Source organism: Danio rerio, chromosome 13 (assembly GCF_049306965.1).
Source record: "Danio rerio strain Tuebingen ecotype United States chromosome 13, GRCz12tu, whole genome shotgun sequence".
Classification (NCBI taxonomy): domain Eukaryota; kingdom Metazoa; phylum Chordata; class Actinopteri; order Cypriniformes; family Danionidae; genus Danio; species Danio rerio.
In genome coordinates, this window is record NC_133188.1 from 25438153 (window position 1) to 25454106 (window position 15954).

A 15954-nucleotide genomic window follows, 5' to 3' on the forward strand; every position below is an offset into this window, starting at 1 on the left:
ACCCGAGGAGACGCGACGCACATATTGACGGGCGCAGTTGAGCAGTCCAAATTTAACCCCCACAAGCCTCTGCTTGGTGACAGCTTTGTTACACAGTGACAATGTAAACAGGTCAGCCATGATGAGGATAACTATTGATGTGAGTTTAAATTGATCTGCCAGTGATGAAACTTTATTCACTCCTAGATATTACAGACATGTCAAACTAAGATTTATTTATAGAATTTATGTTTAATAATTCTTTATTTAGGATTAATCTTGGAATCTTTGATAGTTTATGTGATTTTATTTTTTATTTATTTATTTTTTTGCAATGTAATGTTCTGCTAAGATGTTTCTTGTACTGATAAACTTCAAACATAATTAAAGGTATGTTAGAATGTATTAATACAATATGTTAAATTATTCTCAGATATCTACAGAGTGTGTGTGTGTGTGTGTGTGGCTTAGGTAAGTAAAAAAAATCTTCAGAACGGCGCAATAGCCTAGTGGTTAGCGCGCCAACGTATAGTGCAGTAGCACATCAGGGCGTCCCAAGTTCGAATCTCGGCTCGAGGACATTTCCCAACCCTATCCCCCTCTCTGTCTCCCACTTCGCTTCTTGTCCTATTTAATACTGTCCTATATAATAAAGCCAAAAAATAAATCTTTAAAAAAAAATCTCCAGAAACTGTTTTACAGGTCCCTTTACAACTCTTTGAACAGGGTATATGCACAGCTAGTGTTTCTTCCCATACCGATAAACTTCCGCTTAACGGTTAATGTGACTTTTTTTTTCAATTTTATACAGTTCCTTTTACAGCATCGATGTTGTAATGTAATCAAAACGTGATCATTTAACTAGACTTCAGCATTGATTTAGCTGTTCAAGCTTAAAATTAGATAAGTCTTTTACACGCACGGGCCGTCAAGATCAGCAGACTAGCGCAGAAACTTCATAGAAAATACTGTGGTAAAATAAATGTTCATATTTTAAAGACATGCCACTTTTCGTACGCTCTGAGATCCACTATATAGCATACTGTATATCAGGGATCACCAAATGTGTTCCTGGAGGTCTGGTGTCCTGCAGATTTTTAGCTCCAACCCTAATCAAACACCTGAACAAGCTAATCAAGATCTTACTAGGTATTCTTGAAACACCCAGGCAAGTTGGAGCTAAACCCTGCAGGGCTTTGAATGCACCAATTTTTTTGTACATATTTGGAAGAGTTATGAATATTAATGAGCTCTGCTTTGCTTCCTGTCAGTAATTGTTCTCTCTTTCTCTCTAACACACAGACACAGACACACACACACAGTGCGATGATGCACATTGAAATACACACGTGCAAATTAATTGAAAAAAGTTTCTACAAATTAAGTGAATTTCCTTTGAAATGACAATGATTTCAACTGAAGTGGTAGAGAGAAGGTTTATTTTAGCAAGGGGTGAGCGAGATATATTTATGCCACCAGAGTAACCTAGTTTTCTACTAATATGTGTTGTGGATGAAATATAGGCTAAATTGTAATTATACTTAACAAAAGGGGCTGACATTGAAGAGCTACTTTATAGCAGTAATTGCACAAATTGAAAGTGACACTATATTGCAAGGCGGATCACATCGAACGTGCTTTTTCCAAGAAAAAAATAAGTGTGGTGCGCTTTTTATGTCAATAGGCACTGACTGAATCAGCTGCGTATTGTGCGTGAGCATTGCTGTTGATATTGTTATTATTGTAATATTTAATAATATTGTGATATTTAATATTTTACTAGTCTCTCCTCTATCATTAAAAGTCTCTGTAGTCGTCTTGTCATCTCAACGGAAATCTCAATCTCTGTTTTCATTTCATTGGAGTGACTCAAAAAAAGCCAAAAGTCAGTTGAGTCTTTGCCCACTCAGAGTTGACTTTTTTCAACCGCAGACTAGGCTTGGGCCAGTATAAGGTTCTGATGATCTGATAACCTTGGATAAAAATATCATGGTTTCACTGTATTGTGATTACCGCTCTATAATATATTCTTTTTAATTGTCTGGGTAAAAAACAACTACTTTTTTCTATTTTTTTTTTCATTAGCTTCAAAAACACAGATTTCTTTGCAATTTAAAATGGCATCTTTGGATATCTTTTCTGCTGGTGTAACACCACCGGTCCTACACCACCCAACCCACTCCGAGCTGGGATCGAACCGGCGACCTTCCGCATGGGAGTCGGTTGCTCTAACAAGGAGGCTAAAGACCATGACCTCTAGCGTCTGTCGCTAGAGCACCTTTAGAGGTCAGAGGAGTGAGGTTAACCTGCACAGCACACACTAGCTGGCCTCCGTTACACTGGAAACTGTTACTTTCGTTCAAAAAAAATAAAGAACGTAAATAAAAAATCTTACACATACCTTAGGAAAGGTATAGCAGAAGTTTTTAAAACCTTAACTTTTCCATACTTTGAAAACTGTCAACTTAGAATTATGAGGTTCTATCTGACATTTTTGTCAAATTTGAGTTACTGACATTCTTATTAAATGACAACTTATTTACATTATGGGATGTATTTTTATAAGTTGTTTACACTTAAGACTGTTTATTTAAAAAAAAACTAATGTTACACACATACTGTTTGCTATGTGGAATGCAAAAACTTTTGAAGCTCAATATTTCAAAATCGATCAGAACGCAGATAGAACCTTATAATACCAAGTCGACGATATGTCTACTACAGACGCAGATAGCGTAACAGCAAAACTTTGAGGTGCAGGATGCGGTTCAAGCACAAGGCACATATGCAGCATGCAAAATGCTCGCGGCTATTAGTAAAACATTTAAAAAGGTGTCTCTCAACACAAAAAGCACATTTGTGTAATCAAGGTCTAATGCTGCTTGTTTTAAAGTTGTCTCTTCTGTTGATTATATCAATAAATACGACATGGCTTAATGTTCCAAATTGCAATGCTTGTGTAAACATATCCACAGTACAATGATGTTTTCTTGACTGCTGCTGACCGATTCTGTTGTGTATTTTATGATTGAGAGGAAAGCGCACAACATCGATAAGCTTAACACTATTATGAAATATGAAATGTCAACACTAATATGAAAACCACAATACAGCTAAATAATTGGTGGAAATTAAAATTGTGTTCATGTATGTATTTTAATGCATTTTACCTGCTGATATATTCTGCTTTTAGGTTGATTAATGTCTTAATGTGAACGGCAGTCAGATTAAGATTACAGATGACAGGTTCTTAATGTTTAAGTACTTTGGTTTTAATTATGCCCAATTAGCAGAGCTTTGAGAAAGGCTTAGCACTTAATAACAGATCTTCAAGACAAATTAGTGATGAAATTAGACCCATTCGCCCATTCACTGTCCATTCAGGCAACACCGCCACTTTATTATGGCAAAGAGGATTACAGCAGAAAAATATCCCATATGGCATTCATTGATGTTTCTGGCTATGAATGACATTTCAGTTGCTAATTTTAAATGACATTTCCGGGGTTAATCTCGCAAAAACGAGGACCAACTAAACGGCCCGTATTAATTGTATAAAAGCCAGTGTTTGTAAAATAACTATTTAGAGTTTGTCATTTAAGAACATGTCAGCTGATTCATATATTTTTAATTAATTAATCCTGAGGCTCAGCTAGTATATCCCAAAACACCCACAGGACATGGTCACACTTCTTTGTATATGGCTGACTGACTTTGTATTCAGTCTCTGTTAACAGTCTTAAGTGTTTGCTATCTGAGCAAGGTCATATTTGTCCAAAACGCAGTGTTTGGCATCAGCTCACATGACCGAGTCTGTCCAAACAGATGAACGTTCTTTATGAGCTGTCACAGGGTCTTTAGTGGTACCCTGCCTATCCCTTTAAAAGCAGGAAGGTGGGAGGAGCTTCCTGAGGAAACAGGTGTGTGCTGATAGGCATGATGTCATTGTTTCAGAATCACCTGGAGAAACCTGCATGATTGTCAGCAAGAGATACACATTACAGCCGCTCACAACCGGATCACAGATGTCTGCCAGACAGCCACTGTAAGTACAGAGACGCTGTATGAAGCTTTATAAGTTCCTTTTGTAAGCTTGAGGGTTTGTTTTACAGGCTCGGAGGAACTGTACGCTTGAGAGCTGTAGCTGACAGGTGTGACTGCTCTGTTTTAAACATTTAGTGGCTTCGTTCAGGCTTTCTGTCATTTAAGAGGGAATCCTAGAGCGCTCCGTTTTCACTGAATTATTATAATGTACAATACTGTTAGCACTATGCTGTGTATGGAAGACATCAGATATGAACAGTTTGGCTTTTTCCTTGCAGTCTTTGACATTGCACTGATTTATTCAAGCTGTCTGTCATGCCATAAAGTAGTCACAGATCTGTTTTTAAATGCCACGAGCTGTTGTGCTGTCTCAGGCAATGAAAAATGAAACCTTGAGCGGATATGAATGCAGGAAATTACTAAAAAGATATTAGGACTCATATATACTGTGCAGGCAATGAAAAGTGCTGAAGAAGAAAGCAATAAATTCCAATAATGACCCATTTTCCATTGATAGCTGGTGTAGTATTGGTGGAGCAGATGTAGGTTTAGTCAGACAATGCATAAGGAGTCTTTTTGTCCTCTGATGTCATTAAATGACTACAGTGCCTGTGTGTGGTAATCACATGACAGAGTGAGTAAAGCCAGCCTCGCTGTCCAGGAGGTGTCACTCAGTGAAGATGATGTCATTCAGGAAGTAGATCAAGTAAAGCAGGAATAGTCAGCCAGCAGACCTCTGAATCACCCGGATGCTTTTTTTCTGATGTATTTCAGATGAATGTATATGTAAATTCTGTGTTTGGCTCAATGTTTTGTGGTTTGGATGTGATCATTTACATGACATACCTGCTTCCATTCCCTTCTTTTTCCTCTTGCTATGAGAAGCGGGTTATAAAAAGCTTTTTTTAGTTCATGCAAATGAACACTTACAATAAATACAGTAGCCAGGACGGCCTAAAATGTAAAAAGTGGTGAAAAGCTGATGTTTATTTTTTATAACAAATGTCTTGATGCTTTATTATACATATCAAATTGCTAGTTATATGTTTAGATGTACTATATATAAATTTTCCAACCAGGAAGGATGGATAACATCTCTGAAAGGATATTGTGAGGTCAGTCAACAGGTAAATTTTGCCCTACAGTATTTTCATATGGGACTTTTCATGCACAATTTTGGTTCTTGTTGTGATGTTTTGTAATGCCAAAGTTATGTAACACTATTATCAAGTGTATTAGGTAATATTATTAACATGAATGAGCTGGGTAATATTATTATCCATGATTTGTGTGTTGATTTAAAGTTTTTCCCCAACTAAATGTAAAGTAAATGGTTCTTCTGGGATGATAATGGGAGGACAGTCATCATTAATGAGTGCAGTTGTGAAGCTAGGAAAACAATTTTGTTATTCCTTTGGGACAGGGGGAGGAAACTAGTGGTGGAAGAATGCAAGCATTATGAATGAAACCTTTTGTTTTTCAGCTAAAGCTTTTGTCTTTTTCGATGAATGGCCCATTGTGGGAAACTGTACAGCTTTTTTTCCAGATTAAGTTGACGTTACAAAAATGTCATTGTTTTTTATGTTAATTTTTTATTATTTTTTGTGGTAAGGCTAGGGATATTGACAGTGGTTGTGTGATATTTTATACTTTTTAAAAAATGGGATTTGTTTTATTTATGTGCAGTCTAGATGTTTTTGTGTTGTTTTAATTTACTATTTTAAGTCCAGTTCAAAGCAGTGATCTGAATGATGTGCTATATGAATCATAACCTCATTTCATACTGTAACAGAATGGAGTAGAGCCTGTTTGGTTAGTTCAACAAAAACATCTCAAAAATCCCTGACAATACAAAATGCCATTGTGTGTTTGGCACCATCCTGTTGTTCCACTTTCACCAACGTGTCCTGGCAAGCTTGTAGAATGATTAGTTGATAGTCTGAGACCAGATATATAATAAATGCCATGAATACATGTCAGAAATGGTGTTTATAATGGTTTTGGGGCTTTTGATGTTCATCCTTTGGTGTGGTCAACTTTTTCATACTTAAAAGTTCGTTACAGTCACCACATCAGTCTGTTTTTTCAGAAGGAAAAACCTTTAACATCTGCCAATGTAAAGTTCAGCATGGACTGGCCCTCCCTTCCCTTCCTTCCTTTGTGTGGTCACCAAAAACCAACTATAGACAGGCTTTCTGTGAAAAAGAATCACATACTCTGATTAACTAATGGAATATCTGGGTGACGCACAAAACATAACATTTTGGTTTTAAGCACATTTTGTCATGTTATGAGTCTGACTGATATATAGTTGACTCTTGATTATATTTTACATCATACAGTTATTAGAATAAACTTAATAAGAACTTTAAAGGGATACAAGGTATTCTTGCTCGTGGGCTGCAAAATATTGGGAAAAAATTACATAAATATTATTTTGTTATATCAATATTTTGTTTTTCAGTGATTTAAACATTGTGATATGAAATCTACTTCACTAGGTACTAGTTTGAATAACTCTTTTTGTGAATAATTCATTATTTCAGAATGAATAAGGTGTTTTTATAGGGTAGTGCATCTAAATAAATGGTTCAAATTAACTTTAATGCATATTTTCTATTTGATGTTTGACGTAATCTCAACTGAAATATAAAGAGAGAGGACGGAGCATACAATAGATCTGCCCCTTTAAAAAAACAGCCAATATATTTTTATGATCAAAGCTTTAAATTATTAAAATTAACTTTAAACTTGACTTTTTATGGTGAAAAATTAAAAAAAATGAGAGAGAAAAAAATGCTTTGCATTATATTTGTCTGGTAAATCTTAATAGCAGATGGACACAAATATTTACAAATTAACGTACACTGGGGTAGTCTTTCCTGTAAAAATGTATGTTTATTAAAGCTACAAATGCTATTGTTTCTTGTGCCTGAATGCTTTAAACTCACTTGATGTGTTTAACAGGAATAAAATGCAATTAATAAACTTTAATTATTAAACTTTGCCATTTTTCTACAAGCTCCTCTCAATAATAGTCCATATTTGACGTTGTGAATGTGCACATTGAGATATCGATGCTGAAACAATATATTGTGCAGCCCTATTTTAAGCCTTCTTCAGTTATAGAAGATATTTTGAAGAATTCTGGTTGCTGGCACCCATTGACTTTCATAGTAGAAAATACTATGGAAGTCAATGGGTGCCAGCTATCAGCATTTATCAAAACATCTTTTGTGTTCAATAGAAGAAAGTAAAATATGTACTGAACAAGTGGAGGATGATGGCAGATTTTTTGTTTGAGGGTGAACTATCTCTTTTAAAGAGATCCACTCATAAATTAAATCATAATGTCTTGAAATCTGTTAAACATTGTTCTGCTGAAGGTAGACACAATTAATGGTTTGATGACCAGTCTTTTAAATTGTATGAAAAAATACAATTCTCAAAACTTATTTTGTTTATTTGCAAAGATAAAGTTATACATGAATAAATATGTGAATAAATCATTTTTGGTTTTGTCTCAATTATCTATTTATATGGTTTTGATGGGAGCGTCAAGTTTCTAATGTGTAATATACGGAGTTTAAGGAGTTTCTCAATCTGTGACACTTCAGTCTCCCCACTCGTCATATGTTTTTAATCATGAGCCTTGATGGGAGTTGCTGGCTGCTTTCCAGATTAAACTGTTCTTATGGCCCTGTTAATTATCTCTGGGTGGAGGAAGTAACTTGCCCCACACCATGTTATTTTCATTCAATCATCTGCCAGTCGGTTAACAGTTAAGGGATTGTAAAATTGCTGTTTTTGAAAGATGTGTTTGCCGCTCTGTGCCTGTCATCAGAAGACTAAATTTCACCCCTCAGGACTGTTTTTGCAGTAGTGAAGTTAAAGACTGACTTTTTAAAAATTGCTTAATGGCCAAGACAGCTTTGCTTAGAAGCTTTGAGGTAAACATATGTGTATATATATATATATATATATATATATATATATATATATATATATATATATATATATATATATATATATATATATATATATATATATATATATATATATACTGTATACACTGTGTGTGTGTTTGTGTTTGTGTTTGTGTTTGTGTGTGTGTGTGTGTGTGTGTGTGTGTGTGTGTGTGTGTGTGTGTGTGTGTGTGTGTGTGTGTGTCTGTCTGTCTGTCTGTCTATCTGTTAATTAACAGTTTCTATATTTTGTGATTCACAAGGGTTTTGCGTGTTTATTTATGGTTGTGGATTGCATTAGAGGACCTTGATCTCTGCTCTATTGACTTTTGATGTTAAAAATATCAACTCTACAGACATCAAAGTGACTTTTAGTGATGTTTTAGTAATTTAAGTAAAATAATTTATAAAAAATAGTGCATAGTGCAATAAAGAATCTGTAAAATAACAGAAAATGTACTGGCTGGTTTTTGTACCGTAATATACCACACCAATCCAGACATTCATTCATACATTTTCTTGTCGGCTTAGTCCCTTTATTAATATGGGGTCGCCACAGTGGAATGAACCGCCAACTTATCCATCAAGTTTTTACGCAGCGGATGCCCTTCCAGCCGCAACCTATCTCTGGGAAACATCCACACACTCATTCACACACACACTCATACACTATGGACAATTTAGCCTACCCAATTCACCTATACCACATGTCTTTGGACTGTGGAGGAAACCAGAGCACCCGGAGGAAACCCACGCGAAGAGAACATGCAAACTCCACACAGAAACACCAACTGAACCGAGGTTCGAACCAGCGACCTTCTTGCTGTGAGGCGATAGCACTACCTACTGCGCCACTGCCTCGCCCAATCCAGACAATATTATGATTTTAAATTAATATAAATGTTAATAAAAGACCATTGTTTGGACTTTTTAAGGTTGAAAAGTTGGTGGACTGCTCAAGGTCTCTTAATGCAATTCGAAAGCATAAATAAAAGGGTGAAAAATCATAACATGAATCGCAAAATTTGTAAATCTGCTAATTTTTGGACATTTATGGATTTTTTTTACAGTGTAGATATCTATATTGACATCTATAATGAAACCCAACCTCATGGAATATTTTGAATTAGCTGTTTTTAGTTAAGAAGATTATTTGCCATGGGTTCTTATGAGATTTTCCTATAGGGTTTTATGACTGGGTTTTTATTTAAATTAAGGAATTAAACAAGTGATGTGTCTTTCATGTTTTTCGTATACATATATATCCAAAAATATTAATTTTAAAGCTGTTATACATATTTTTAAAAAGACATACAATTTAAATAAGTTGCAAAATAAGAACATTTGGGGTAATAAAACATTCAATACTTTTCAGTTGCATTTTTCAAAGACCTTGTTTGTTAATTCTTTAACCATTGTAAATTCCTAGATGAAAATCTGAAAGGAATTTGGGGCAAATTATTCTTCCATGTTGTTGCATCATTTCTGCACCACTTTGTTTTCTGTCCTGCATAAAAGGCACAGCAGCAACCTATTCAGTACACAAATTACAGAAATGTGGATGCATCTCATTAGGTCTGTCACAATAATTAATATGTGCCATAATAATCAACTTATCGCACAATACATAGAGATGACTTCAATCATTTTTGTTGATGCAACATGTATATGGCCCATACATAAAAACCAATTCTAGCAACATGTCAGCTGATTTTGCAACATCTCTATCTCTATTGGAGGTGTTGCTGTCAGTATGGTTAAACACTGTAGTATGTACTATACATTACTTTAGTATAATTTTTATGTGGGTGCCTAACAACTAAAAATAGATCTGCTAGCAGAAATCGCAGCCTCTGTTACATTCTACCTTGCACTTTTTTTGTTAACATTTATTATTATTTATTTTGGCCAAGCGTTTTCAGATTCTTATTTCAATGCTTGATTATGAAATTGTTAAAAAGACTTTAATTAAATTAAATATTCCTTAGAATAAAATGATTCAATTCTAAAAAAATAAATGTATGTGTTCTTTGCAAGAGTGTATATGCATTGTGAAAATATTATATCGTCATTCTGGCATTATATAATATAATATTGGTTGTCACAATACAGTATATTTTAGTGCAATGTATCATACAACAACAACAAAAAGACATCTTGACAGGCCTCCGTCTCATGAATTTCTTGGAGTGAACTTTAGTGCAGGGTGAGGCATGTTTTTTGTTTTGTTTTCTCATAAAAGAGAGACAGAACATTTTAAAATGTCACAAATCCCTCCTTTTTCAACAGTGTTTTCACAACTTAGGTTTGAAAATGGTTTGGAAAAGGGGTGTTGCTAGCTGTGATCAAGTCGGAGGATAGGGTGTGGAAAGAGGAAGGGATTGTATAAAAAAGGGAGTTTCATTACACACTGGTGAGGTGGAGAGTGATGCAGATACAGCGGTTCTGAGAGCACTTCTCCCCATCACAATCACTGTGTGGTCAAATGGATGACCGTGCTGGTCCACTGCCTTAAATAATGAACACATTAGCAAAACTAAATAAGTGTGTTAACAACACGCGTTTAAAACTGTGATGAGTTCACTTCAAAAGTTCAAGCGATTTAAGAATGCACATTTTAGATGTCTTCGTGTAATTACATTTTTTAAATAATTGTTTTTAAGGGGTTTAACCTTTATTTAAAGGACCGTGTAGAAAGGAAAGAATGGGGCGTAGACAAAGAGGAGAAGGATTGGCAAAGGGCATCAAACTCGGGATACTGTGAGCACCTCAGTGCTAAGTGTCGAAGCACTAACCACAAGGCTATGATGTATTATGAATAATGCCAAAGTCTTATTTGTACAACCAAAAATTATGGAATAGTTTAATTTTTTTATTTATAAAATGTCTAAATTGACATTGAATATTCATCAAACTAAATAACTTTTAAGTGTTAGGAATGTTGCAGAGTAGGAATGTTGCTGTGAAGATGTAATCGCACAGGTAAACCAGATTTGTTAAGAATTTAAAAGTGAAAACGTATATAAAGTAGTCATTTATAGTGTAGCCTATAGGTTGTTACTGTTAGCCCACAGCAAGCCTAATTAAAATACATCAATGACAGAAACTTTTTGATATAATTGATTGATTTCAACTGATTTGAAAATACCATTTCAACACAGTAATTTGACATTTGTATAGATTATAAAATCAACAGCAATTTTGATACCATCTTTCTTTAAAATGAGGTGATCTGCATAGATGGCTTTTCCCAGCCCCAAATACTTAAAGCATTCTGGTTAAAACATAAATAAATAAATACTGAGAAATGCTCAGAATCTGATGACGTCACTGCAAACTCTACAGTCCTGGCAACCACTCTGACTTAATGCATTTCATACAGTTCATTTTCATATTGTATCAAACTTGCTTTTCAAACTGGAAGACATCTCAAAAAGTATTTGGGTAGTTAATATGTATATTTGATCATTTCTTTTCAACAAATGTGAATACTGTAAGCTACATAAGATACTCTATTAAAACTAAAATACATCCACTAAAGGCTATAAAACTCCAGGTTTGATTTCATGGGGCCCTGAGCACATCCTTTTCATGGGTGGGCATTGCTCAGTAGTTCACCGCCCCCATTTCTGCGTGTCTGGGGGCAGGGGCTGCAGGTAATTGCTCCGCCCCTCCCCCATCTCTCTCTCTCTCTCTCTCCCTCTCTCTGCATTATCACAGAGCCCAATGAAGGCGCGCGGTAATTTATGTGCTGAGGAGAATCCGGAGCTAGCGAGGATACCGGTAACTGAAACTAACGGTCCCGTCGTCTAGTAACAAACCGGAGATGCCCCTCGCAACTTTGAACGGATTTACTTTTGAATAAAAAGGGTGAGTTTTAGAAACATTTTCTCTGACGAAAAGTTTAGAAAGCAGCGTTAGCTCAGGCATTCCTCAAGGGATTTGGTTCGGAAGAGACGCGTATTGTTCCTCAATCCCAATGGAGTATATCTGTAAACCTAGGCGTAGAGAAAACATTTAAAAGTAGTAATGTTCCTCCCTTACACATAAAACATGTGCATATTTCTTTCAGTGAGTGCTGGAATTTCTAAATTAAGTGTGAGAGTTTGACTTGCTTAAAATATAGCGACTTGATCTAAGAGCTCTGAAACCAAATGATAGACATTTAAACTTACTTATAAAGTCTTTTTCTTCTTCAAGAAAGCAGATGTAATGTTATAAAACAATATTGATGTTTCAGAAAATGAACGACTTCAGTAAGTGAAAGTGTCCCCATAACAAGTGTTTGCCGTTAGTTACCGTCTGAAAGTGAGACGGGATTTCATGTGAGAAATATGTTGAAAGTTAACGTAGATGGCTGACTTCATCATGCATAGAAGTCTGTGTGTCAGATTTGTGTAATTATGCACCAGCTGAACTTAATTATTATAATACGTTGTTACATGTTGTCTTTTAGGTATTGTTTTATGAAGTGGCTCTGTTTTTATACATTTATATATGATTAACTTATCTAATATTGAAGTAGTTAGTATGTTTTATAAAACAATTGGCAGAATGACCACATTTGTCAAAAGCTAAGTCTGCACAAGTCCTCTTAATGAAATACTTTTATGTGATCATCAATTATAGATCTGATTTCATCGCAGTAGTTAAATGTGTGTTACTACCTCACTGCATATCCATCTTTTGTCCTATGCCCCATGACGCCTTTGGTGGTAACTTCCTTTTTTTACTGTAGACAAAAAGATACTGCCAATTAACACTTTAAAGGTTTACTCTCTGGAGGCTTTATTCGTATGTTAAGTGTTGTGACCTGACATAATGTCCACTTCACATTTGTTTCCTTTTCACATACAAGTTACTTTCAGCAGACCATGAAAAACACAGAAAAGTTTAAAGATGTTTTTCCACAGTAGTATAATTGTAGCAATGAAATGTGACGGAAAATAGTCCTGTCCCTATATTAAGCATAGGTTGTTTTTTATTTTTTATGTAGTGGGAATCTTGTTTCACTGCTTCAGAAACATTTTGTTAAACATTGCTAATGTGGATTAGAAAGGACAAAAACATATAAGTGTATTCCATTAATTTTAGTGTGTAATAAATCTGAAAAGTAAACCACAATAATGCAGTATGTTTGGTCTTTTTATTTTGGTAACTTACAACAGATAAGCAAAAAATCAGCAACAGCAGAACAAGGTGGTCTCAAAAGAGTTTGCGTCACACACGCATATCATTGGGATACCAATGTCACATATAAAAATCTTTTTCTGTCTGTTCAAATTAGTGCATTCAGAATGTTTTTAGCTAATTTAGTCAAACCAATTAACTAAAATGATTAGTAAGTGTTTGCAATTATTTGTTTTAGTTCTGCTGATAGGCTACCAAATGCTTAAGATTCATTGGCAAAAGTCTTTGCAGGTCAGCTGTAGTAAGTCACATGTCTAATTGCACTGATGTGAGATCTGGCTAAACCCTTGGTCGGGTCAGCTCCAGATCAAACAGACCACACTAACAGGCTTTGGCACACAAAAGAAAGTGCTCATGGGAAAAAAAGCCTGTTGATAGTAGTGCCACGGTAACATGACAAGTGCTATGAGTTCCCGTATGGTTTTGGCTAATTGCTTTTTGATTAAAATTAAAGTGGACCAAAATTCAGTCTAATGAAAATGGGAAAAGATTATTTAAAAAAAGGAAAATTGCTCCATATATATTAAAAACTACATTTTATATAGACTGTTTTTTTTTTTTTTAATTTTATTTTACTGTATAGCAGTGCTATTTGTTGAAGTAACACAAAGCACTGGATAACACTTTTGCTTAATTAGCAATTCTCACTATCAACTAGTGGGTTATTACCTTCCTATTATTAAGATATTGGCTGTTTATTTGTACTTTATTTTATTCTACATCCCTAATCCTAAACCTGTCTACTACTTTAATGACTTTTAATACACATCAAAGTAGAAGTTTGATGCAAAAGTCATAGTTAATAGTTAATTAATGGCGTGAATTGTACAGTAAAAATTTGCGAGACTAAGGATTGTTAACTCATTTGTTCATTTTCTTTTTAGTTAAGTTCCTTTTTTAGTCAGAGGTGACCAAAGCGGAATGAACCGCCAACTAATCCAGCATATGTTTTACGCAGCGGATGCCCTTAAAGCCGCAACTCAACACTGGGAAACATACACTATTTCATTCTCACACCCACGCGAACACGGGGAGAACATGCAAACTGCACACAGAAATGCCAACTGACTCAGCCAGGGCTTGAACCAGCAACCTTCTTGCTGTTGCTGTGAGGCAGTTGTGGTGCTCGCTTCGCCACTGTGCCTCTCCAAATATATTATATGTAAATGAAGTGCTATTGTTTTACATAATTTTTACACTTTTAGAAATAAAAGTAGAAGAACTGTCGCCGGAAAGGAACCTTTTTAAAAGCTACATGTTTGCACCTTAATGGTCCATACAGGCACCTTAAAGGGACATATTAGTCTCTAAAGCTGCGTTCAAAGAATAACTGCCCCGGTGACAACTTTTGTACCTTTTATTGTTCCTAAAAATCTAGTGTTATTCATGAATATTAAAAAGTTGGTTCCAGCAGTTGAGTTAATGAAATTGTGTAGTAACAGCACTGAAGCCAATTCTGCAGTGGTTACTGACTGACAGGCTAAATTTGCCCTATGGTTTCGCTTGTGTTCTCAGTCTGGCTCTGTGCTGAGGAGAGAGAGTTTATAGTGTACTGGCCCAGATTCAGGTGGCCTCACAGCTTCACAGATGGTACGAGGGAAATGCAGTACCTTGTGCCAGGCCAAAGTGATGCTCACAGGCTCATGCTTACATGAGAACAGCTAAACTGTCCAACCATGGGTCACATCCTCTGAACCCCTGTTATGTGATCTATGTCGGACCCTAGCATGGAGTTATACAGTAACTTTTTGTATCAAAATCATTATTATACACGATTAAGTCATCTTGGATGAAAGTACTGGAGTAGGACTCATAAACATAAGGACACTGTTTGTGCCTGGCTGTATCTTGTGCTTGACCGCCCCATGTGCTTGCACCTCATCCTTCCAAAAACAGCACCAGGTCTTGGTCTCCATGGCAACCGCAACCCACCCTGTCTTATTTCTGTTTAGTGGAAAATAACTGTGCTCTAGCCTGGACCTGTGCTTCCTCAGCACTGGGCTCCTGCTGTGGGATGATGTCAGTCTGGGTCTGATGGAGGCTGTGGAGAGCGTATCACTCGGGGATGGGCCCGTTTCTGTTTCCTATCGCCCTACTAAAAGTCTCTCAGATTGTAAAATAACCTGAGCCGCTGGTGTAAAAAATACTTGTCCTTTTGCACTCCACAAGCAGCCAGAAGTAGGTTAAGGCTGATTACGTAAGCGGAGTTATGTCTTATTAATATAATTAACTGGTCGAACAAAATCCCAAACATAGCTTGCCAGCCTGTGCACTATCTGTCTAAACAGCATTGTTCATTTGACATCTGAAGATAAAATGGCAAAAAGCCTTTGCAGAAACGGCCTCTAAATCACTTTTGCTAAAGTAAACTGTTGGAAGGCTGTGCCAGATTGCTTGCTTGTTTATCATTCACTTTTAGTAATAGAAATGGGGTGCCAAGACTATCAGGCTCATCCAACCACACTGTCGCCTGGCGACATCTTTCCCTCAAGCTTTTGTCCCTGTTGGATATTTTCTCACTGTTGGTTCAAGTGAAGGTTTGGCAAAGCGCTCGGTGTCAGACTGAGGTGTGAAGCTTCTCGCCAGTGAGATATTACAGACTTCATTAGTGCCACAAATGTGCCCTGCTGGATTGAGAATGTCAGATAGCTGCGTCAATGCTGGTGACTGAGAGGGATGGAATTCTCTCACCCCTGATTGCTAAACGGGCATTGCTGTTCCCGGCAGAGTCTATTATTACAGGAATAATCCTGTGACACCTTATGTTAGATTGGGT

The 15954-nt window shown here is 36.0% G+C and overlaps 1 protein-coding gene across 16 annotated transcripts in view; it reads left to right on the forward strand.

The window, feature by feature from the left end:
* usp54a (ubiquitin specific peptidase 54a) overlaps window positions 1–15954 on the forward strand; it is an 86164-nt gene that overhangs the window by 10962 nt on the left and 59248 nt on the right. For 6 of the 16 annotated variants that reach the window (XR_012388622.1, XR_012388623.1, XM_073919693.1 and 3 more), the window contains exon 1: window positions 11705–11858. The exons of 5 other annotated variants lie outside the window; for them this stretch is intronic. The gene's annotated coding sequence lies outside the window, so the exon portion shown is untranslated. 16 annotated transcript variants of the gene reach the window in all.